The 26,712-nt window shown below is 39.3% G+C and overlaps 1 pseudogene; it reads right to left on the bottom strand.

The window, feature by feature from the left end:
* Nucleotides 1-7,196: 7,196 nt before the first annotated feature.
* Nucleotides 7,197-7,293, bottom strand: LOC130033766 (uncharacterized; annotated as a pseudogene).
* Between the last annotated feature and the right edge of the window lie 19,419 nt (nt 7,294-26,712).

Below are 26,712 nucleotides of genomic sequence, written 5' to 3' on the forward strand. Positions count from 1 at the left end.
TGTCTGTCTCATTTTTTTCTTTTAATTTGTTTTCTCCATATGCCACATATGCATGAACTTGTATGATGCCTATCTTTTTCTGCCTGGGTTATGTCACTAAACATAATATCCTCATGTTATGATTTTTTATACAAATAAGAAGAAGATTTCACTTCATACAACTGAGTAGGATTCCATTGCTTTACACCCTTTCATTTTCAAAATTTGGGGTTTAAAACATACAAATATTGATTTTAACAATGCTCTGGTGTTTTAAAATTTTTAGTTCAGTGAAGAAAAGGTAAAGACCCTCCCGTTGATCGTCGATTTGCTCGAACAGGCCCAGTAACGTCTCCATTGGAGACTTTGTTGTTACTGTGTTTGGCATATCGAATACTCTCGGTAGCTTGCCGGGCTCTCCGAGAGTGGCAGAGGAATCGAACTCGGGTCGGTCATGTTGGCCGCTTGTAAGGCGAACGCCCTACCGCTGTGAAGAACAATAGATTTTATTGAACAACACTTAGAAACTTGTGAAACAGGCATAGGGTGGAATGGAATATATGTTCAAGAGAGAACACTCGTTTTACAAAGCAAGCAAAGAGTGACATACAGAAAGGAAGCACGGTATTTCTTTAAGGAAGAACACAAGCTTGAGGACCAAGCCCACTCTGGTAGTTTAGGAATAAGAACTTGGAGTGGTATGAACTTAACTTGTACACTTTAGGGGAGAACCTGAGTGAAACAAATAGAAGTACGTTCAGGAGAATGATAAACTGGAGTCTAAACTTGGAGTGAGGAGGGTAGAGAGTTCTTTGGGGAGTTCTGGACTATGGAGAACAGTAATATTATAACATTAATGATAGTATCTTACCATGGGATTCCAAAAAAATCTTTAACAGTGGTGTCAGAAATGATAACATTCTTAGATATTTGGATTTCCTGTGGAAACTACTGGAAAGCTGAGTTTATGCTCTGGATGCCTCTGCCTGAAACAAGGTCAACAAATCATGAATGAAAAATTACAAGTTACATGGATCAAGGATTCTGATCCCAGTGGAAGGCTAGCTTTTGGGTGGACAATTTCTACTGCTGGCCTGATGTAGATTCTGATCCTGTGATACGTAACAGAAAGGAGGTAGTGACAGGTATCCTCAGAAGTGAAGCCTCTGAGACAGAATTCATTCATGCCAACTTATGGGTTATCAATGTTTGCTCATGGCTGCTACCCTTATAACATGCCATTCAACAATTCTGTGGTTTCAATTTACTGTGTCAATGTAAAGATGAAGTTTCTAAATCAAAGGTAAAAATCTGAGGCCCTCAAGATGATGAATTATGGGGAGGGGGGTGGAGCTGGAGCTATAGTACAGCAGGTAGGGCATTTGCCTTGCACACGGCCTACCCAGGTTAGATTCCCAGCATCCTGTATGGTCCCCCCAAGGACCGTGAGGAGTAATTCCTGACTGCACAGCCAGGTGTAACCCATGTGCATCGTCAGGTGTGACCCAAAAACCCAAAAAAAAAAAAAGACGATGACTTACCTTTAGATATTTTGAAGTCAAGTAGAAACAGCCAGGAAGCTCACCAGAAAAGAGTTCTCCTGGGTCGAAAACATCATCACCTCTGGCGTGAGAGCATAGAGAAAATAACGTTTCCATTTTATGCCATGTTAAAGCAAGCCAGACATGATCTTGGAAAGTTTGTCAAAGGAAAGCATGGCTATAGGAAGGATAAGATGACAACTGAATCTTAGAGGTAAAATATACAAGTGAAGAAAAGGTCAAGAATTAGGCGGTATGATGGCGACCAGGTATAATAAGAAAAGCATTTTTTAAAAAATAAAATGCAATGAGACATCAAAAAAGACCTTTTTAAATGTTTAAGAACAGGGATATAACTCAGGGATAGAGCATTTGCGTTCCATTGTATGATGATCTAGGATTGATCCTTAGCATTGCAAACAGCATTATTTTTTAATTTTTAATTTCTTTCTTTCTTGCTTATTTGCTTGCTTGTTTTTCTTGTTTTTTTTTTGGGTCGCACCTGGCTATGCATATGGGTTATTTTTAATTTTAAAAAATTATAATTTTTATTTTTTACCTGTGGTTTAAAATGAAACCTAAAATATTTTAGAGTAAATATATGTGAAGGAGAATAAAATTCACGGGAACTATTTAGTGTTCTTAATGATACAGCAGTCAGAATTTTGAGGTTAATTTTATGGGTAGTGCATAAATAATTTGTCCCCATTATGAGGGCTGTCTTTTTAGCATGGTCACCATTTTTCTAAGTTGCAGAAACGTCTTAGTTTAATGTAGTCTCATTTGTTTATCTTCATTTCCTCTTCCTTGGTCAGTGGTGTTTCATTCTAGAAGTTTCCCTTAGCTTTAATGTCATGGAGGGATCGTCCCACATTTTTCTCCATATATCTTAAGAATTCAGCTATGATATTGAGGTTTTTAATACATTTGATCTGACTTTGTGCCTGGCACTATAAAGAGGTCTGAGTTCAATTTTTTTTTTTTGCATGTCGCTGTCCAGGTTTCCCAGCACCACTTGTTGAAGAGACTTCCTTGCTCAACTTCATATTTCTTGAGCCTTTATGAAAGATTAGGTAATAGCAATCTGAGGGCCAGCGTCAGGATATTTGACTATATTCCATTGATGTGAGGCCTGCCTTTATCTGAATATCATGTTATTTTGATTACTACGACTTTGTAGTAGGGTTGCAAGTTGGGGAAGCTGTTCCCTTCTTCTTTTTACCAAATATTGCTTTAGCTCTTCATGGGAGTTTATTGTTGTGTATGAGTTTCAAGAGTGTTTAATCTATTTCTTTGAAAAATGTTATGGGTAACCTTATAGGAAGTGCAGTAAATCTTTATAGAGCTTTGGGGTGTATTGCCATTTTGACAGTGTTAATCCTCTCAATCCATGAGCATGGGATGTGATTCCATTTCCTCGTATACTCTCTTATTTCGTGAAGTAGAGTTTGTAGGGTTTTTTTTTGTATAGTTCCTTAACATTTTATCATTTATCACTTAACTTCCCCTTAGTCGTCGATTTGCTCGAGCGGGCGCCAGTAACGTCTCCATTTGTCCCTGTCGCGTGCTAGTGTAGCCCAATGGCACCTGTTTGATCCAGGAACATGAAGGGCCTCAAACCGATCGTTCATGATCTTGACGAAGAAGTCTGACCATCTGGAAGGTGGGCGGCCACGCGGTCTTTTGACATCCCGTGGAATCCAGTTGGTAACAGCTCTAGTCCTGCGGTCATCTCTAAATCTCATTACGTGACCAGCCCATCTGATTTTTGACACCTTGGCATAAGAGACAGTGTCCCTGATTCTTGATCGGCGATGGATGTAAGAACTCTCGATTATCTCTCTCATTTGAGTGAAACGTGATATTCCAAGCATAGCTCTTTCTATTCTTCTTTGGGAGACCTGAATACTGTTCTCATATTGTTTGCATAGGGCCCAGGTCTCTGAGGCATATGTTAATGCAGGAAGAACAGTGGAATCAAAGAGATGTGCCCGGAGCCGGAGGTTCTTCTTCCTCTTAGCTATTTATTCGACGTTCTTGAAGGCGTTCCAAGCCGCTCTCTGCCTCCTACACAGCTCGGGTGCCAGGTCATTTGTCATGTTGACCTCTCGACCTAGGTACACATAGCTGTTGCATTTGGAGATAGTCATTCCATTGAGAGCGAATGGGGCATCAGGAACAAGGCTGTTTCGCATAAACATTGTCTTCATAAGATTCAGCTGTAGTCCTACCTTTCCACACTCAGGGTCAAAGTCGGCCAGCATTTATGCTGCTTGGCTGATGTTTGGTGTTATTAAAACAATGTCATCAGCAAAGCGGACGTGGTGTAGTTGCCGACCATCTATCTTCACTCCCATTCCTTCCCATTCCAGTCGTCGCATGATGTTCTCGAGGGTGGCACTGAAGAGTTTCAGTGAAAGGGTATCACACTGCCGCACCCCTCTCTTGACATCAACGATCACTTCTTTGTTGAATGGTGAGATCCTGCTAGTGAAACTGTAATACAGCTCACGGAGGATCCTGATGTACTGGGCTTGAATGCCCTGATTGGCTAGGGCTTCAGTGAGCACTTCCGTCTCAACAGAATCAAAGGCCTTCTTTTAATCAATGAACGTTAAACAGAGCTGCACCTTGAACTCCCGAGAAACCTCAATGAGCTTGGTTATCGTGTGGATATGGTCGATGGTGCTGAATCCTTTGCGGAACCCTGCTTGCTCGCATGGTTGTCCTTCATCTAGTGTTCTGCCAATCCTATTTAGGATGACTCGAGTGAACAACTTGTAGATGACAGACAATAGGCAGATCCGGGGATAGTTGCCAATGTCATGGATGTCTCCCTTCTTGAACAGTAGTATGGTCCTGCTGGTTTTCCATTGGGATGGAAACTTGCATTCAGACAGGTAGCGAGTGAAGAGCCGAGCCAGTGTATTGATGAGTACTGACTGCAGGTTCTTCAGGTGTTCAGGTCTGACCTTGTCTGGGCCGGGTGCTGTTTGTTCCTTTACCAACGAAATGGCGTGTCGGATTTCGAAGGGAGAACGTTGGGAACAACATATCCATCCTGTGGAATTTGGTATGTCGGCAAGTGGACATGGTTATCGAAGAGATTTGAGCAGAAGTCATGGTAATCTTCTCCATTGTCGTTCTGGAGGATGTGATGGATCCATCAGGACGTCGGAGGGCAGTTTTCTTGGTCTTATAGTTGGCGAAGGACAGGCAGGCATTACGAATACTTTTCCTGGCTTCTGCCACATCTACCAGTACTTCTGCTCTTCTCTCTTTGAGGTCTTCCTTGATCACATCTCTGCACTGCTTTGGGAGCTGGGACATTAGCTTGCGGTTGCCTGAGGCATGCGTCAAACCACGCAGGCGAATTAGCTCAAGAGTTTTCGAAGATAGTCGATTTTTTGTGGCTATCTCTCTCTTGGCATTCCTCGCACATTCATGGAGGTGCTGAACCAGTGGATCGTATTCCTCGTCAATGTTGTCAACAATGGCATCTACCCATGTTGCCGCAATAGTACCAAAGTATAGTTCCTTAACATTTTAGTTGATTCTAATATACTCGATTTTCTGAGGTATTATTGTGAATGGGATTGTTTTTCTCTATCTCTTTTTTTCTCTTTCATTTGAAATATATGGGAAAGCCATGGACTACCGGATATTGATTTTGTAATATGCTACTTTACTAACAAATCTATTTTTCCCAGGAGCTTTTTTGTAGATTCTTTGGGATTTTCCAAGTATAGTATCATGTCATCTCCAAATAGTAAAAGCTTGAGTTCTTCCATTTTTATATGGATGCCCTTGATATCCTTTCTTTTTACCGAAATCCTATGGCAAGTACTTCAAGTACTATGTTGAATAGGTGTGGTTAGAGTGGGTAACTTGTTTTGTGCCTAATTGTATTCTGGGATTCTAGCTCATTGATTTCTGCTCCAAGCCTTTAGTTTTCTCCCCGTTGAGAATAATGCTTGCTGTGGGTTTGTGGTAGTTTACTTTGACTAGATTGAAGAAAGTACTTTCCACTCCCATTTTGTTGAGAGTTTTTCATCATGAATGGGTGCTGGATCTCATCAAATGCTTTATCTACATCTATCGATATGATGATATGACTTTTTTCTTTATTTTATTGAGATGGTGTATTCTGTTGATTGACTAGAGAATGTTAAGCCATCCTTGCATCCCGGGATAAACCTACTTGGTCATAGTGTGTGATCTTTTGTTGAGTTTCTGGATTCTCTTTGCTGGTATTTTCTTGAGAATCTGTGTATCTGTATTCATCAAGGAAATAGGTCTGTAATTTTCATTTTTTGTGGTCTCTCTGTCTGTTTTGAGTATTAGGGTGATCTTTGCCTCATAGAAACTATTTGAGAGCATTTCTGTTTCTTCAATTTCCTGTAAAATCTTGAAAAATGTTGGCAGCAGTTCCTCTTTAAAGGATTGAAATGTTTCACTATTGAATCCATCTGGGCCAGGCATTCTGTTTGGGGGTATATTTTGACCATCATTTCAATTTCCTTGGTAGTGATAGGTTCAAGTATTCCAAATCTTCTTGGTTCAGCCTTGGGAGGTAATTAGAATCCATTAATTTATAAATTTATTCAAGATTCTCTCATTTCCTGCTGCAAAGCTTCTCAATATAATCTCTGATGATCCTATGGATTTCTGTACTTTCTATTAGGATAACCCCCTTTGCATTTCTGATTCGATTTATTAGAATTCTTTCTGTTTCTTTGAGAGGTTTCTAGAGGTTTATTGATCTTATTTATTTTCTCAAAGAACCAGCTTTTGCTTTTATTGGTCTTCTGGATTGTATTTTGGGTTTCTAGCTCATTGATTTATACTACAAATTTTATTATTTCCTTGCTTCAGCCTAGTTTGCACTCCTTTTGTTGGTCATTTTCCAAAATCTTGAGCTCTAATTTATTCATGTAGGCCCTTTCTTTCTTCCTGATGAATTCTGGCAGAGCTATACTCTTTCCTCTTAACACTGCTTTTGCTGTGTCCCACAAGTTCTGCTAGCTCGCGTCCTCATTCTCATTTGTTTCTGGAAACTTTTTATTTCCTCTTTGATTTCTTCTCTAAGCCAACGGTTGTTCATTACTTCCCTTAAATAAAATATTTCCTTGCTGAGATTTAGTCTGTTTGATCTATTGAGAAGTGACAAAGTAGTGTTGAAATCTCCACCTAGTACTGTTTTGCTATCAATGTTTTTTTTAAGTCTATTAGAAGTTGATTTTAAGTATTTTGCGGTTTTGTCATTGAGCATCTACATTGAGAAGGGTGAGTTCTTTCTGATGTACAGATCCCATGATCATGAAGAAATGACATTCACTGTCTCTTATAACCTTTAGCCTGAAGTCCATGTGGTCTGATACTAGTATGGCTACTCCAGCTTTGTGGAGGTGTTCTTTTCTTGAAGACTTGTTTTCCAGCCTTTTACTTTTAGCCCATGGTTGCTTTAATTGCTCAGATGTGTTTCTTGCAGGCATCAGAATGTTGGGTTCAGTTTTCTAATTCATCTTCCTATTCTGTGCCTCTGAATTGGCACATTTAGTCCATTGACATTGAGAGAGATTGTTGTTATGGGGATTTGTGCTATCTTTATGTAGAATTTTTGTACTTGTGGGGATTGCCTTTGCTTAAAGTAGCCCTGTTAGTTCTTCTTGCAACAAAAATATGGAACTCTATACAAGTTTGCATGTCGTCTCTGTGCAAGGACCATGATAATCTCTGTATCATTTCAATTTTAGTATATGTGTAACCAAACCTAGTAGGAGTTAATTTTTCTCTTCTGATTACTTTGAATGTTGTCCTTACATACCCTATGGCAGAGAGTGGTACCTAATCAAGGAAAGTATTTCAAAGCAGCTTGATAGATTTAGAACTTTAATGTCCCAGAAAGAAAAATATGGTTTTTACCATATTATCTTTTACCATAATCAACGCATCAGTTTTACAAAATAATTCTTTTGAAGATGTTATATGAGTCCTGTTTAATGCACTTCCCTGAAACCTTCATTAAGACCATTAAACTAGAGCCTTTTGCTGTTCTCACCTCAGTCCGTGTACATCTCCAGGAAAAGGTGAATGGTGTTGTCTGCACTTTGACCACCTTGAATGTAAGTAGGATTTTTCTCCTGAAGGAAGAGGTGAGGAGAATATTGATGATTTCATTCCACATTATTATAAGTTCAACTTGAACGGAAGTTGAGACTCATGAGGGTCCTGTAAAGGACAGAAAAATGGGTCTCAGTGAAGTTTAATGACCAATACACATTAACAAACACAGATGACTCAAAGCAGCCTGTGTGCATCTTTTTGTATAGTGAGTTTCATATCTAATGATAGTGATTCTCAGTCATGACACACGGGCAAAACAGACCTATAATTAAAAATCTAGTTCTCTGAGCAGAGTGGGGTTTCTTAGGTTATTGAACAAGTGTGTAGTAATTTATTACTAAGCACATACGTAGTTTGAATGATGTGTACTTTTTGATCTAAAATTAATTCCAAATATGTCTAAAATGACAGTCTCCTGACCTCGCACCTGGCTTTCTTCACCAGGGTCCCTTGGAGGGGGTGTGTTGAGTTTCCCTCACCGTGCCAAGCAGAGCCCCGGCACCTGAAGACCTCTGCAACCAGCCATAGGTACGCTTTAAACCACTCTCCCCAAGCTTGAAGGAGCCTCATGCATGATCGAATCTGACAGAGGAACCCAGGTGTGCACAACTGGGGGATGAGATCTCCAAGGGTGCTCAGATCAAGACTGGGCCCCCTCCAACCAGATCCCCCATCTCCTAGTAGCTAAGTGTTACAACCACGAACTGCCCCTGGAGCCATGTAATCCCATCAATGGCCAAGATACAGAGACTGGATTTTGTTGATAAGACAACAACAATTATTGTCCAGTTGTCACTCTGAGAGAACCTGGTACGCATCTGCGAGTAACTTGCCCTTGTGTTTACCAGTCATTTACACTTCTTTCAATACAGATTATATGATCATGGTTTATGCTTATTTTTACTATTGAAGTATAATAGCTAAATACTGATTTATTTCACAGCACTAATTTATTAAAAACATTTATCCTTGGCCTATCATAGTAATTGCCAGGATTTGTTGGTTTTGCTTGTTTTTTGATTACTTAAATTGATTTTGGTCCTTTTCTTTCAGGTTGAAAAATTTTGACACAAATGAGTATATGTTTTTCTTTATCTTCTACAGTTTTAAACTGAGAACAACTGTTTGTTTTGTACAAATAAGATACCTGTGCATTTACTATTTCTTCTCATTTTATTTACATTTTAACACATCTCGATTCATCTACAACTTATCCTAGTAAGTATTGTCATATTGAAAGAAACCACCAATTTTCTCAATCATAGCACTGTAGCACTGTCCTCCCGCGGTTCATCCATTTGCTCGAGCGGGAACCAGTAACAACTTACACCAAATTGTGAGATTTGTTGTCACTGGCTTTGGCCTATCAAATACGTCATGGGTAGCTTGCCAGGCTCTTGCTATGTGGACGAGATATTCTCGGTAGCTTGCCGGGCAGAGGAATCGGAATCAGTGTTGGCCTCCTGCAAGGCAAACGACCAAATCCGCTGTGCTGTAAATGTTATCTAAAATATACTAGTAATAACAAATGTTATTTCATAAACAGTGCAATAAAAACAATTATTTAGTAATTTTCTTGATTTGTTAGTGAAATAGCTAAGCTCTTGAGTATCATGGGAGTATTTTTCTAACACAAGAGTCTGACGAAGGTGAAACTGTTATAACCGTCTTGTAGAATTCCATCTCCCTAGCCTACTTCAATCTACCCCACTCACTATCCAATCCGGTCTTCTAATGGGATTCTGACCTCCTGATTGGCTAGCCTCTACCTTTCACCTGCCTACTTTATGACATCATTCTCCCACCAAACCAACCACCAACTGGTAGAATCTTGGGGGTCCCATGTAGTTGTTTGTAAACAAATTTGAATCATCATGGCAAGTGACGAATGACCAATGACCAATCACCAGTGAGCAGTTGTCTGTACTAAACACTTTTGTTCTTAAGCCGCTTCAGTGTTCAGACGTAATCTCGTACAGTCTCCTCTTCTCGTCTACCTTTCATTGGTATTTCCTCTTCTCTGACCATGTCAGGTAAGGAATAATACCTTTCAAAGCTTGTCATTAGATTTATCATCCCTAAACTTAGCAGTCAAGGAAGAACAGCACGTAGTAATGAAAGAAAATATTCAAGTAGAATTTTATAAGCCTCGTTTTAACTTGACTTTGATATTTGCTGTGTGACTTTAGACATTGGCTTACTTTATGTCACATACAAAGTGTTTTTCGTCATTGATTACATTATATTCTAGACATACTTAGGAGCTCAAATACACACACACATACACACACACACACGCATATATATATATATATATATATATACATATATATATATATATACAACTGCCGTGTAACCCCAACAAAGGCCAGGATCCAGAGATTATCAAAACAAGCTCCCAGGAGAGCACAAGGCAGAGTCTCCTACCCTGTGTCTGACTATCCTCGCCAGGGCCCAACAGCTGAAGACCTGTAGGCCCCAACCAAGGCCTTACTGGGACCACTCTCCACACACTTGGATAAGCCTCAGACATAACAAAACTGGCAGAGGAACCCAGGTGTGTGGGACCCGGGGCTGAGATCTCCAAGCCTGCACGGTTTGGGACTGGACCTGTCAGTAACTAGACAGTTAAACCCTCCAACTGCCGTGTAACCCCAACAAAGGCCAGGATCCAGAGATTATCAAAACAAGCTCCCGGGAGAGCACAAGGCAGAGTCTCCTACCCTGTGTCTGACTATCCTCGCCAGGGCCCAACAGCTGAAGACCTGTAGGCCCCAACCAAGGCCTTACTGGGACCACTCTCCACACACTTGGATAAGCCTCAGACATAACAAAACTGGCAGAGGAACCCAGGTGTGTGGGACCCGGGGCTGAGATCTCCAAGCCTGCACGGTTTGGGACTGGACCTGTCAGTAACTAGACAGTTACACCCTCCAACTGCCGTGTAACCCCAACAAAGGCCAGGATCCAGAGATTATCAAAACAAGCTCCCGGGAGAGCACAAGGCAGAGTCTCCTACCCTGTGTCTGACTATCCTCGCCAGGGCCCAACAGCTGAAGACCTGTAGGCCCAACCAAGGCCTTACTGGGACCACTCTCCACACACTTGGATAAGCCTCAGACATAACAAAACTGTCAGAGGAACCCAGGTGTGTGGGACCTGGGGCTGAGATCTCCAAGCCTGCACGGTTTGGGACTGGACCTGTCAGTAACTAGACAGTTACACCCTCCAACTGCCGTGTAACCCCAACAAAGGCCAGGATCCAGAAATTATCACAACAAGCTCCCGGGAGCGCGCGACCTGCGGCCGCGCGACTATTCATTTACTTTTCTCTAAATTTTCAGGGTACATTAAATATCCTTAAATATCCAACCCGCACGGCAGAGCCTGGCAAGCTATCCGTGGTCTATTCCAAATAGACCAAATTGATATGCCAAATCCAGTAATAAATGGATCTCATTTCCCTAACCCTGAATATGCAGAGTCGAGAAGGATATGGAAGGAGAGGCTGATAAAACACCAAGGCAGACATAGGCTACCAAAACGCAGAAAAACAAAAATGATTGTCTGTACTTTTAATGCTCGTACCCTGGCATCTGCTGCATCCATTGAAGACCTTATGGTACAAGCACAAAAGATCAAGTACGACATCATTGGTCTGACCGAAACGAGAAGACATCAATTCCATCATGCTGTTTTCGACACTGGAGAAGAACTGTTCCTTGGAACATGTGATAAAAGAGGCGTCGGTGGTGTCGGTATCCTTGTCAACACAAACTTAGTCACGAGCATTGATTCATTTGAATGCCTAACAACCCGAATCGGACGATTACACTTGAATAAATGTGGCTCACTACCGGCAGTTTCTATCTTTGTTGTCTATGCACCAACATCCAGTTATGGTGAAAGAGAAACTGAGAAATTCTACATGGAGCTAGAGAAGTTCTATAAAGAAGATCACACCTTCTACAAGATCATTGTCGGTGATTTTAATGCCAAGATAGGGCCAAGAAGATCAGTCGATGAACTCCACATTGGAACCCATGGCCTGGAATGGAACGAACAGGGTGACAGACTGTCTGAATTCATCATGTCAACCAAAACCTTCCATGGTAACTCACAATTCCAAAAGGCTGAATCTAAACCTTGGACATGGGAGTCTCCCGATGGACGGTTCCACAATGAAATAGACCACATCATATTCAATCGGCGGTTTTGCCTAACCGATGTTGCTGTTGTACCAAAATTCCAAACGGGATCAGACCACCGTCTTCTTCGTGCAAAGTTCTACCTCACAGAATGAGGAGAAAAGAATGCAAGGTTTAAGAAGAGGACTCCCAGAACAACCACCAACTGGGAACTCTTTGGCTCTGTTGCGGCAACATGGGAAGATGCCATCATTGACAACATTGATGAGGAATATGATCGAATGATTCAGCACCTCCATGATTGTGCAAGGAATGCCAAGAGAGAGATAACCACAAAAAAACCGTCTTTCTTCGAACACTCTTGAACTTATTCGCCAACGTGGCTTGGCACGTGCCTCAGGCAACCACAAGCAAACGTCCGAACTGGCAAAACAGTGCAGAGAAGCCATCAAGGATGACCTCAAAAACAGGAGAGCAGCAGTACTGGTAGATGCAGCAGAAGCTGGAAAAAACATTCGTAATGCCCGCCTGTCCTTCACCAACTACAAAACCAAGATGACTGCCCTCCGATATCATGATGGATCTATCACATCTTCCAGAAGGGCAATGCAGAAGATTATTCACGACTTCTACTCAGATCTCTTTAATAGCCACATCCACTTGCCCACATACCACATACCACATAATGGATATGTCGTTCCCAATGTTCTCCCTTCCGAAATCCAACATGCCATCTCGTCTGTAAAGAAACAAAGAGCACCTGGCCCAGACAAGATCAGACCTGAACACCTGAAGAACTTACCATCAGTACTCATCAATACATTGGCTCGACTCTTCACACGCTACCTGTCTGAATGCAAGGTTCCATCCCAATGGAAAACCAGCAAGACTGTACTACTATACAAGAAAGGAGACATCCACGACATTGGCAACTATCGCCCAATCTGCCTATTGTCTGTCATCTACAAACTATTCACTCGAGTCATCCTGAATAGGATTAGCAGAACACTAGATGAAGGACAACCATGTGAACAAGCTGGATTCCGAAAAGGATTCAGTACCATCGACCATATCCACACAGTAACCAAGCTCATTGAGGTATCTCGGGAGTTCAAGATGCCACTCTGTCTAACGTTCATTGATTTAAAGAAGGCCTTTGATTCTGTTGAGACGGAAGCTGTCATAGGAGCCCTAGCCAATCAGGGCGTACAAACTCAATACATCAGGATCCTTCGTGAGCTCTATTGCGGATTCACTACCAAGATCTCACCATTCTACAAAGAAGTAATCATCCATATCAAGAGAGGGGTTCGGCAGGGTGATACCATTTCACCAAAACTCTTCAGTGCCACCCTCGAGAACATCATGCGACGGCTGGAATGGGAAAACATGGGAGTGAAGATAGATGGTCGGCAACTACACCACCTCCGCTTTGCTGATGACATCGTTCTAATAACACCAAACATCAACCAAGCGGCACAAATGCTGAACGACTTTGACCGTGAATGTGGAAAGGTCGGACTACAGCTGAATCTTGCGAAGACAATGTTTATGAGAAACAGCCTTGTTCCTGACGCTCCATTCGCTCTCAACGGAACCACCATCTCCGAATGCAACAGTTATATATACCTAGGTCGAGAAATCAACATGATGAATGACCTGGCACCTGAGTTGCACAGGAGGAAGAGAGCGGCTTGGAATGCCTTCAAGAGCATTGAAGAAATAACTAAAAGGACAAAGAACCTCCAGCTACGAGCACATCTCTTTGATTCCACTATTCTTCCTGCATTAACATATGCCTCAGAGACCTGGACCCTACGAAAACAGGATGAGAACACTATTCGGGTCTCTCAAAGAGGAATCGAAAGAACTATGCTTGGAATATCACGATTCACTCAAATGAGAGATAGAATCCGGAGTTCTGATCTTCGTCAACGCTCAAGAATCAGGGACGCTGTCTCATTTGCCAAGACATCAAAAATCAGATGGGCTGGACACGTAATGAGGTTTACAGACAACCGCTGGACTAGAGCCATTACTGATTGGATTCCACGAGACATCAAAAGATCACGTGGACGCCCACCTATAAGATGGTCAGACTTCTTCATCAAGACCCTAAATGATCGGTTTGAGGCTCTACATGTTCCTAAAACGAACAGATACCATTGGGCTACGCTAGCACGCAACCGGGATGAATGGAGACGTTACTGGCACCCGCTCGAATAAATCGATGAATAACGGGGATTAAGTGATTAAGTGATGAGGGTTGATTCTCTGTGTTTCTTTTTCCTTTTAATAGTGAATTTTACATGATATTCACTTAAAACAAGTAAATCAGAGACAGTATTTTTACAGAAACAGAAAATATAGATGCTGTGAAAAACTGTTAATATATACTAGCATGTGTTCTCTGTAATGGTCTCTCCACTTGTATTTATACTTCAGTATTTTGAATATAGTGATATTACAAAGTAATAATCATTTATCTTTGAGTTTTCTATTTAAACCAGGTAATAAGAAAATATGGGGCTTGTGGAAGGTGTGGAGTGCTGAGCATTAGGGAGGCAAACCCTCTAAGGTAAGCAAGTTTGGGATCACTTTCATCAACCTTTGACCAATCGACACCAAGACAATATGAGGGAGAAAAAAATAGGAAGAAAGAAAGAAAAAGTATAGAAAGAAAGAAAGAAAGAAAGAAAGAAAGAAAGAAAGAAAGAATAGGGACTTCGATTATCAAGGAAGAGGAAAACGTTTGTTCAGAATGTTGAAGAGAACCAAAGATTTAAAATCAAAAAAGAAAGGTACCAGTAGGAAAAGCATATTATCAGAAAGCCATCATTGCTGGCATTTTTCCTTATTATCTCTTAGAACACAGTACTTGGTTCTTGACAATTTGAGTATAAACACGCTTCAGAAATGATGCTTCCCATAAATAGCTAATAGTGCTTATCTAGGGCGGTGGAAGACACATAATCTTCAATGCTTTTATTACGTTATGGTTTTAAGTACATGTACGCGCTGCCTGTTAAAATTAAAAATTGGTATATTCTAACTTGAATAAGGAGATTTGATTCATTTGTGTGGTAAGTAGGTTCCAGGTTAAAGCGGCTTCTCATCTTTACAAATATTATTTCATGTGATTTTTTCTTCCTAACATGAAAGTATTTTGATAATAGTCAACTTCTGTTTTAAATCCTAAGAGGAAAAAGAAAAATCAAGTCTCACAGGTCTAATTACACATTTTTGTCATATTTGTGAATTAAGATTTTTCCTACATTAAAGATATTTTATTGGATTTTGGTGCTCATTTATTAAACATTGAGAAGAACGTTTTCCTGGTTGATAAAGCTAATTCTAATTTAGGGGTTGAAAGTAAATTTGCAAATTTTGTGATCACTTTTTAAATGGTCTTTTCTGTGTCTTGTGTGATCAAGAGAAATCCTATGCTATGTTTAACACGTGTTGTTTGCTGGTTAATATTCAAAGGTACTGATGAGAATAATTTTTTGTACTTTCGAAATTTCTTTTCTGTATTTTACTCATTTAAAACATTTCCTTTCTATGAAATACAATCAAGCTTACTCCTATTTTCTTTTTGTTATGTAGTTACTGGTAAATCCTTTCTCTTTAATGGACTGGTAAAGTGTGCACTCAAAAATCACCTTCTATTCCATTTTTTGGCTAGCAGTTTTTTGTAAAATAGAATACTGTCTACATATTGTATATATGGAAAAATTTATTAATAATCTTATTGTACTGTTTTATTTGGTTTTGGTTGGGATCACATCCACTGTTATTCAAGGCCTACTCTTGGGTCTGCTCTCCATAACTTACTGTACTATGCTGCTTGCTACAGAGCCCAGATTTCATTAATATCTATATTCTTTTTCAGTTATGTGATAAATATTTTTCATTATGTTTTCTTTACCCTTCCTCCTATGTAAATCACATGAAATAGAAAAATTATATTTATGTATGTGTTATTTTTCTAAGAATTATTAGTAACTACATTTTAGACAAACAATTTAAGACACAGAGTTTAAATAAAGTTTTCCTTCCAAAAACATTTCTTTGAAAAAACTCAAGTTGTCATTTTTGAAGTGGTTCAAAAATGAGGGTAAACTTCAATGCATCCACAAGAGTAAGTCGTATGTGAACCGTAAGTTACAGGTATTCATCGCAGAAGTCAAATGGAAACCTGATGATTACAATGGTAATAGTTGTAAAGACCCCAAATGCCTAAATTAATGTAAGGTATTCCTTCTGGTTTCTGGACTTGTAGTGATCATGCAGGGTCCTGGCCAAAAGTCCACATGCTTTAGGATGTGTAACCTGGAAATTCAAAAGGCACTGAGAGAGATAGTACTGGAGGGCAAAAAGCATTTCTCTTGTACACAGCCAATCCAGTTTTGAGTCTATGAAGTTCCTGAGCTGTTGTTTGTCTGTGAAACTGTGTGTTTTTCCTTCTATTATGAATGAGAGTCTTGCTGGGAAATGTATTTTTGGGGAGGCATTTATTTCATTGAGTTTTTTCACTATGTCCCACCACTGTTTTCGGGCCATGAGGGTTTCATCAGAAAAATCAGCTGTAAATTTTAAGAATGCTCCTTTGTAAGAGATTTCTTTCTTCGATCTTGCTGCTTTCAGAATTTTGTCTCTGTCTAAGGTTTTGGTCATTTTGATCAGAATGTGTCTTGTGGTACTTTTATTTGGATTTCTTCTAGCTGGTACCCTTCGGGCCTCCTGAATGTGGTCACAAGTTTTCTTCAGCTCTGGAAACGTTGTAGCAATGATTTCTTTGACAGTTTCTTCTTTATTGAGGTTTTCTTCCTGTCCCTCTGGGACTCCAATAATTCTTATGTTACCCCTCTTGGCTTCATCCCGATCTTCTCTTGCCATCTATTCCCGAATTGTGAGTCTCTTTTCCATTTTCTGCTCTTTTCTGGAGAGTCTCTGAACTTCATCTTCGAGCTTACTGATTCTGTTCTCAGCAGCTGTTACTCTGCTGCTGAGGCCTTCCACTGAGCTTTTCAATTCGCCTACGAGATTTTTCAGGTCTGACATTTCTGATTGCAATTTCCTCATTTCTGCCTTCAGATCCTCTTATCTTCTATTGGCATTGATTTCCATTGTTTCTTTTAATTCCCTAAGCATCCTAAGTAGCTCCCTTCTGAATTCCTTGTCAGAGAGGTTGTCTAACATTATAGTACTGTTGGTGTCATCTGGGCTAGACTCTTCAGTATGAAAGTTTGGTTGGCTTTTGCCAACCAAAGTATCCATCTCTCCACCAGTGAACATTCTCCACCACCAAGAAACCCAATGACCCTCCCACCCCCCATCTCCCCGACTTTGCCCCAACTCAGGGCATTCCCTTTTGCTTTTTCTTTGTTTTAGGGTGTTGTGGTTTGCAATGGAGGTCAATACCATTAGATTTTCAAAGAAGAACATAGTCCCCTATATGTTCAAGACACTACTACTGTCCTGCGGTTCTTTCCAGAATGTACCCTCCTCCAAGCCAGCCCTTTGGAAATATGCTGGGAAGGACAACTGGATGTTCCTTTCCTCACACTGACCTGCAAGACTCTTGCTGATTCTCAGCCACATCAATTATTTCAATTGTTGCCTGATATCACCTCCTGTCCTTTATTTTTTTAAAAAAATATTTGATTTGTTTCGGGAATATAAAGAAAAAAATTAAATGAACTAATAAAACAAAAGCAAAATCAAACCTTTACACTCTGACATCAAAATCGTCCTAATAGGAGGGGAAGTAAATGACTGAAATGCGTAGGGGAGTGTTGTTAGTTAGTTGTGGACAGGAGCTGGATATTTGACAGTGCATGGAGTATGAATACACAGATCCAGAGATGAGGAACTCTGTACTTGAAGCGAATACAGTTTGTAAACTAGTCATCAAAATTATATGTCCATATGAAATTTATCTACATATGCTTTGTGCCTTCCTTGCATGTATGTGTTATGCATTCCTTTATCATGGCCTCAGAAATGCATCTGAGGGCACTCGGAAATTTAGTTGAGCCCCAAGTATGGGGAGAGAAGTAGTAAATAATTGGAGGAGAAAGAAATATGAGTTGGAGCTTAAGAGCCATGTAAGAGGAATATATAGATATGTATGTGTGTGTAAATGCACATATATATGTATAAATATATATATGGGCTGGAGCCATAGCACAGTGGGTAAGACGTTTGCCTTGCACACGAGCAACCTGGGTTCGATTGCTCTCCTCCTCTCAGAGAGCCCGGCAAGCTACTGAGAGTAAGCCTCCCTCATGGCAATGCCTGGCAAGGTACCTGTGATGTATTCAACATGCCACGAACAGTAACAACAAGTCTCACCATAGGGACGTTTCTGGTGCCCGCTCGAGCAAATCAGTGAACAATGAGAGGACAGTGCTACAGTGCTATGGTTAATTCAAACGTTGTTTATGCAAAATATGAAAGAATCAAATAAATATTCTATAAAGCTGATTATACCTATTAAATTAATATAACTTTAAATAGTGTTTAGAAATGAAGTTGAAGAATTTTAAGGCTATAGAAAGATATTGACAATATATCAAGAAACATATGGATTTTTGAGGAGCAAGAACACGTACCTGCTGACCTTTCTTAAGGTTATTTTTTTGGCTTTTATAGAATATGTTTTCCCTGAGTTTTTGTTAATCGCTTCCGTTTTTTAGAAAGCATCATAATAAATTATATTTTTTAAAAAAGTAAATAAATTTGTGTTTGTGAGTGGATTATGTATGATTGGAACCTGGGAAGTATTTTCCTATGTAAGTTACATTAAACATGATATTTATAACAGAAATACCATCTGCTGTATTATTCACAATAGCCAGAAGAAACTATGGTATACCTACACAATTGAATACTACGCAGTTGGCAGGAAACTGACATCATGAAATTTGCTTATAAATGGATGTACAGGGAAGAATATTATGCTCAATGAAATCAGTCAGAAGGAAAGGGGTATACTGATTGGACTACCCCATTTTTTGGATATAAAAAACCAGAATATGAGACTAATAGCCAAGGATAGCAGAAACACAGGCCAGGAGAATTGGTCAATGGTTGGACACTTGCCACAAGTGCTGAAGGCGAGCATTTGGAATAAAGAAGGGACCGCTATGACAATGATAGTTGGAAGTGATTACTCTGGGTGAGAACTGAGTCCTGAAAGTAGGTAAAGGAATAAACGTGAGAACCTCTCACTCTCTGTATTACAATCCATAATGCCCAAAGGATGAGGGAGAGAGAGAGAGAGAGAGAGAGAGAGAGAGAGAGAGAGAGAGAGAGAGAGAGGTGCCTGCCATAGTGTAGAGACAGCAGGCTGTCAGGTGGGGTTTGGGGTTGGGAGAGGGAGTGGTGGGAGAGAAACTGGGAACATTAGCAATGGTACTGTATACTAGTCGAGGTTGGGTGTTAAAATATCCTATGATTGAAACTGAATCATAAAAAGGTTTGTAATATGTGTCTCCTGCAGATTCAATACAAAAATATGATATTGAGGTTCTACCCCCATGACTAACCTATGAATTTGCTGAAATTTATTTTTATCACCTTGGCTGGGCTCATTACATGGATGTCTGTGTGGTAAAACTTTTTCCATTGTATGCGGACTGAAGAGACAAAAATCATAGGGTTGGGACTTCTGGTGGAAGGAGAGAAGAGCACAAAACACCCTGTTGACCACACCTCAGCAGGGTCACCTAAGTTGCGTGATGACAGACCTCCTTCACTGATTACTTCTGTTGTAATGTGGAAAAATGAAAAGACTTTGCAGGCTGACAAGAGGTTGTCTCCTCCAGTTCTCACTATTTTCTTTTCGATTAGAATTGTTTAAAGATTATTTGAAAAATTTGGAGCTTAATGATTTGTTCTCATATATTTCCCTTACATGGTGTCAGTGGGCATTGATCCAGGAAGGCCAGCATGAAAAAGTTGAGGTGTATGTCTTAACCACCAATGCCAACACTACTGTAAGTATGGAACCCAAAGTACAATAGTAAAACTTCAAAATGTGTTTGTCAATGAAATCGGTGGGAATGCAGGGAGAAATGGGTAATCTGTTGGTGGAAGGATGCAGACACTGGTGGTGTGATTAGAATTGAAATATTGTATGACAAATCTCCATCATAAATGACTTTGAAATCAAAATTGCCTAAATTTTAAAAAAAAGAGAAGTCAACTTACGTCTATATTTCAAGAAAGCTTGTCTTAGCAAATTTTGGCAGGGAGACCATAGTTGGTAGAGAGAGGGAGAAAGAAAGGGAGAGTTGACAGTTGGGAAGAGAAGCCTGGATAATATGGAAGAGATGAAAGCTGATCTAAGAAGATTTGGAGTCGTCAGAGTTTAGTGAGTTAAATGGTGAGAACATTGCAGTTTAGATACTTAAATAGTGAGATTGGTTTCAGTCATCAGCACTGTATATATAGAAAGAGTTCAAAGACCTCACAGATATTCAGGCTATAATAACTAACAAGGGAAGCGTTTTTTTCCTGAAGCACTATGTAAGGATAATATATTGCCAGGAAAATGATAAAAAGTTGGTTCTCTTATTCACAGATTAATACATTAGCGATGAAAACGTTTATACAAAGGAATCTATCATCTTGTCCTGTTGCTCTGTTTTCTTGTCATCATTCCATTCTCCACCATGACCCTACCTAATCAGGGCTCGCCACATTTCTCAGCAGTATCACCACATAGCCTAAGAGCATGTGTTAACTGCAGGTAGCTCACAGCTCTCATGTTTGCCCCCCCATCCAAGCCAGAACCATCCTTCTGAAACCATGGATATTTGCTGAAGGCCCGTTCTTCCTTGAAGTGGCAGTCATGGTTTACCTCTTCTTAATCATTGTGTTTACAAATTTAGATGAATGTCACTATACTAGTGACAGGGATTTTCCAAACTAAGAAAAGCATAAACATTTCCCCCACGAATTTTGGGCTACTTTTTTTCTAGCCACTGCTAATAATTTGTGATAATCAGGAAAGAGTACTGAAGTAAAAACAGGGACATTTGTCAATTTGGTGCCATGACTAATCAGTCTTAGTATAAATATATATTTCTAGAAAAAAAAAAGCAGAAGAAAAGAAGTTGGTTTCTAGCAAAGAATGCCAAACCTCCGCCAAGAAATCCTTTGAAAATAAAAATTCTGACTATGTACTGAACATGAATGACACTCAATGCCTCTTTTGCAGACCACAACACCTGAAAGGAGAGAGAGAACAACAGGGAATGCCCTGCCACAGAGGCAGGGTGGCATGGGGGGGATTGGTGTGGGAGGGATACTGAAATCCATGGTGGTGAAAAATGGGCACTGGCGGAGGAATGGGCATTTGATCATTGTATAATCGAAACCCAAGCACAAAAATTTGTAAATGTACAACTGTACATCATGGTGTTTCACTAATAAAAATTTTTAAAAAAATAAAGTAAATATTTTTTTTGTCTGCGAGAGATCAACAGATGGGAACCTGAGTGAAGGCAAAAGATTAAATTGGTTGACTTTTATTTTTCCTTGAGAATATTAATTTGATTTTGGAGTCAATTTATATGAGAGTTCATCAAGACACAGAAATTTTTAGCGCTTCTCTTGTTTAAAAGTATAGTGATAGACCATATCTCTATCTCACATTATTTTTATTTCTGATAGTTCGACACAAAAGATACGTCAAAATCATAGATAAATGTTAATTATTTAAATAATTTTTTGATTATGTAAAATTACCTTATAGAATTACATTATAGAATTTCATAAATTTTAGGATTATGCAGAATCAACGTGCATGTATCATATTACACTCACTACTGAAAGGCCTACTCTGTCATTCACCATTGTTCAATTTTTCCACTTTAATTATACTTCTCGATCTGGTAACTAAATAGTCTCATAGTTCTAAAGTTTGTTTTTATTGCTTTGAAAAGATCAAAATTATGCAATTTTCAACATTGGATGAAACTAGAGGATATCATGCATGTAAAGTTAGCCTTAAGGAAATGAACAGATACAGAGAGATTTTTCTCAGATGTGGGATGTAGAGACACACAGCAAGGTAGAAACAAAGGTTCAAGAGCAATGTAAGGGGAGAACTGATCCACACAAATGAGTCAGGGGATTGAGAGTGAGGGATTCTGGGGGATTGGGGGAGAGGGAGGGTTTATTCTTTGAGAGAATGAGGAGTGAGTGTCATGTTGGAATTATGTGTATGAGAAACCATTGTTAATTGAATTATAAATCATAGAATATAAATAATGTTTTAGACGTTTGTCTGTCTCATTTTATTCTTTTAATTTGTTTTCTCCATATGCCACATATGCATGAACTTGTAGGATGCCTATCTTTCTCTGCCTGGTTTATGTCACTAAACATAATTTCCTCATGTAATCCATTTTATATACAAATAATAAGAAGATTTCACTTCATACAACTGAGTAGTATTCCATTGCTTTATCACCTTTCATTTTCAAAATTTGTGGTTTAAAAGATACAAATATTGGTTTTAACAATGCTCTGGTGTTTTACAATTTTTAGTTTAGTGAAGCTAAATAGATTTTACTGAAAAACACTCAGAAACTTGTGAAACAGGTGTAGGGTGGAATGGAATATTTGTTCAAGCGAGAACAGTCATTTAACAAAGCAAGCAAAGAGAGACATAGAGAAAGGAAGCACGGTACTTCTTCTTATGAGAACAAAAGCTTGAGGAACAAGCCCACTCTGGTAGTTTAGGAATAAGTACTTGGAGTGGTATGAACTTTACCTTTGCACTTTAGGGGAGAACCTGAGTGAAACTATTAGAAGTACTTTCAGGAGCATGATAAACTGGAGTCTGCAGTTGGAATGAAGTGGGTAGAGAGTTCTTTGGGGAGATCTGAACTATGGAGAACAGTAATATTATAACATTAATGATAGTATCTTACCGTGGGATTCCAAAAAATCTGTAACAGTGGCGTCAGAAATGATAACATTCTTAGGTATTTGGATTTCCTGTGGAAACAACGGGAAAGCTGAGTTTATGCTCTGGATGCCTCCACCTGAAACAAGGTCAACAAATCATGAATGAAAAATTACAAGTTACATGGATCAAGGATTCTGATCTCAGTGGAAGGCTAGCTTTCGGGTGGACAATTTCTACTGATGGCCTGATGTAGGTTCTGATCCTGGGATACGTAACAGAAAGGAGGTAGTGACAGGTATCCTCAGAAGTGAAGCCTCTGAGACAGAATTCATTCATGACAACTTATGGGTTATCAAAGTTTGCTCATGGCTGCTACCATTATAACATGCCATTCAATGGTTCTGTGGTTTCGATTTACTGTGTCAATGTAAACATGAAGTTTCTAAATCGAAGGTAAAAATGTGAGGCCCTCAAGATGATGAATTATGGAGAGGGGGGGAGCTGGAGCGATAGTTCAGCAGGTAGGGCATTTGCCTTGCACACGGCCTACCCAGGTTACATTCCCAGCATCCTGTATGGTCCCCCCAAGCACCATGAGGAGTAATTCCTGAGTGCACAGCCAGGAGTAACCACTGTGCATCGCCACGTGTGACCCAAAAACGCAAGAAAATGATGATCTGGGATTGATCCTTAGCATTGCAAACAGCATTATTTTCTAATTTTTAATTTTTTTCTTTCTTTCTTTCTTGCTTACTTGCTTTTTTGTTTCCCTTAGCTTTAATGTCATGAAGGGATCTTCCCACATTTTTCTCCATATATCTTAAGAATTCAGGTATGATAGTGAGGTCTTTAAGACATTTGATCTGACTTTGTGCCTGGCACTATAAAGAGGTCTGAGTTCATTTTTTTTGCATGTTGCTGTCCAGTTTTCCCAGCACCAGTTGCTGAAGAGACTTCCTAGCTCAACTTCATATTTCTTGAGCATTTATGAAAGATTAGGTAATAATAATCTGAGGGCCAGCGTCAAGATATTTGACTATATTCCATTGATCTGAGGCCTGTCTTTATCTGAATATCATGGTATTTGGATGACTACAACTTTGTAGTAGGGATTGAAGTTGGGCAAGGTGTTCCCTTCTTCTTTTTACCAAAGATTGCTTTAGCTCTTCATGGGAGTTTATTGTTGTGTATGAGTTTCAAGAGTGTTTAATCTATTTATTTGAAAAATGTTATGGGTATCCTTTTAGAAAGTGCATTAAATCTTTATATAGCTTTGGGGTGTATTACCATTTTGACAGTGTTAAACCTCTCAATCCATAAGCATGGGATGTGATTCCATTTCCTCATATACTCTCTTATTTCGTGAAGTAGTGTTTTGTAGGTTTTTTTTTTTGGTACAGTTCCTTAACCTTTTTAGTTGATTCCAATATTCTCGATTTTCTGAGGTATTATTGTGAATGGGATTGTTTTTCTCTATCTCTTTTTTTCTCTTTCATTATTAATATATGGGAAAGCCATGTAGTACCAGATATTGATTTTGTAATATGCTACTTTACTAAACAAATCTATTGATCCCAGGAGCTTTTTTGGAGATTCTTTGGGACTTTCTAAGTATAGTATTATGTTATCTCCAAATAGTAAAAGCTTGAGTTCTTCCTTTTTATATGGATGCCCTTGGTATCTTTTTTTTTTTTAACGAAATCATATGGCAAGTACTTCAAGTACTATGTTGTATAGAAGTGGTGAGAGTGGGTAACTTGTTTTGTGCCTGATTGTATTCTGGAATTCTATTTCATTGATTTCTGCTCCAAGCCTTTAGTTTTCTCCCCGTTGAGAATAATGCTTGTTGTGGGTTTGTGGTAGTTTGCTTTGACTATATTGAGGAAAGTACTTTCAACTCCCATTTTGTTGAGAGTTTTTCATCATGAATGGGTGCTGGATCTCATCAAATGCTTTATCTACATCTATTGATATGATCATATGACTTTTATCTTTATTTTATTGAGATGGTGTATTCTGTTGATTGACTAGAGAATGTTAAGCCATCCTTGCATCCCCAAGCTAAACGTACTTGGTCATAGTGTGTGATCTTTTGTTGAGTTTCTAGATTCTCTTTGATGGTATTTTCTTGAAAATTTTTGTATCTGTATTCACAAAGGAAATAGGTCTGTAATTTTCTTTTTTTGTGATGTCTCTGTCGATTTGAGTATTAGGGTGTTCTTTGCCTCATAGAAACTATTTGGGAGTATTTCTGTTTCTTCAATTTCCTGGAAAATCTTAAAAATGTTGGAAGCAGTTCCTCTTTAAAGGTTTGAAATAGTTCACTATTGAATCCATCTGGGCCCTGGATTCTGTTTGGGGATATAATTTTGACCATCATTTCAATTTCCTTGTTAGTTATAGGTTCAAGTATTCCAAATCTTCTTGGTTCAGCCTTGGGAGGTAATTGGAATCCAATAATTTATCAATTTATTCAAGATTCTCTCGTTTCCTGCTGCAAAGATTCTCAAAATAATCTCTGATGATCCTATGGATTTCTGTACTTTCTATTAGGATACCCCCCTTTGCATTTCTGATTCGATTTATTAGAATTCTTTCTCTTTGTTTCTTTGAGGGGCTTCTAATGGTTTAATGATCTTATTTATTTTCTCAAAGAACCAGTTTTTGTTCTTATTGGTCTTCTGGATTGTATTTTGGGATTCTAGCTCATTGATGTCTGGTACAAGTTTTATTATTTCCTTCCTCCAGCCTAGTTTGGACTACTTTTGTTGATTATTTTCCAAAATCTTGAGCTCTAATTTATTCAGGTAGGCCCTTTCTTTCTTCCTGATGAATTCTGGCAGAGCTATAATCTTTCCTCTTAACACTGCTTTTACTGTGTCCCACAAGTTCTGGTAGCTCGTGTCCTCATTCTCATTTGGTTTTTTTTTTTTTTGTGATTATGTGTTTTATTTATTTTTTTCCTTTTTTTTATTAGTGAAAAACCATGAGGTACAATTATAGGCTTACAAATTTTGTGCTTGGGTGTCAGTTATACAATGATCAAGTCCCCATACATCCACAAGTGCCCGTCATCCATCCCCATGGGTCCCAGCATCCCCCCCACCCTCATCCCCACCCCCCCGTCCCATCCTGCCTCTGTGGCAGGGTATTCCCCCTTGTTCTCTCTCTCTACTTTTGGGTACTGTGTTTTGCAAGAGAGGCTTTGAGTGGCAATCATGTTTGGTCTATCGACTACTTTTAGCATGCTTCTCCCACCCTGGGAGGGCCCTCACAACACCCTTCATTTGGTACTCTCTTCTCTATCTGAGCTTCCTTTTCACCTAGAGCCTGTGGCTGGCCTTCCTCATTCTCATTTGTTTATGGAAACTTTTTATTTCCTCTTTGATTTCTTCCCTAAGCCAACGGTTGTTCATTACTTCCCTTAAAGAAAATATTTCCTTGCTGAGCTTCAGTCTGTTTGATCTATCGGGAAGTGACAAAGAAGTGTTGAAATCTCCTACTAGTATTGTGTTACTATCAATGTTTTTCTATAAGTCTATTAGAAGTTGTTTTAAAGTATTTTGCTGGTCTGTCATTAGGATCATATACATTGAGGAGGGTGAGTTCTTTCTGATGTACATATCCCATGATCATTAAGAAATGATCTTCACTGTATCTGATAACCTTTAGCTTGAAGTCCATGTGGTCTGATACTAGAATGGCCACTCCAGCTTTGCGGAGGTGATATTTTCTTGAAAACTTGTTTCCCAGCCTTTTACTTTTAGCCCATGGATGCTTTGATTGTTCAGACATGTTTCTTGCGGGCAGCAGAATGTTGGGTTCAATTTTCTAATTCATCTTCCTATTCTGTGTCTCTGAATTGGCACATTTAGTCCATTGACATTGAGAGAGATTGTTGTTTTGGGGATTTGTGCTCTCTTTATGTATAATTTTTGTACTTGTGGGGATTGTCTTAGCTTAAAGTATACCTGTTAATACTTCTTGCAAC

The sequence above is a fragment of the Sorex fumeus genome, unplaced genomic scaffold (genome assembly GCF_029834395.1).
Source record: "Sorex fumeus unplaced genomic scaffold, SorFum_2.1 ptg000054l, whole genome shotgun sequence".
Lineage (NCBI taxonomy): Eukaryota > Metazoa > Chordata > Mammalia > Eulipotyphla > Soricidae > Sorex > Sorex fumeus.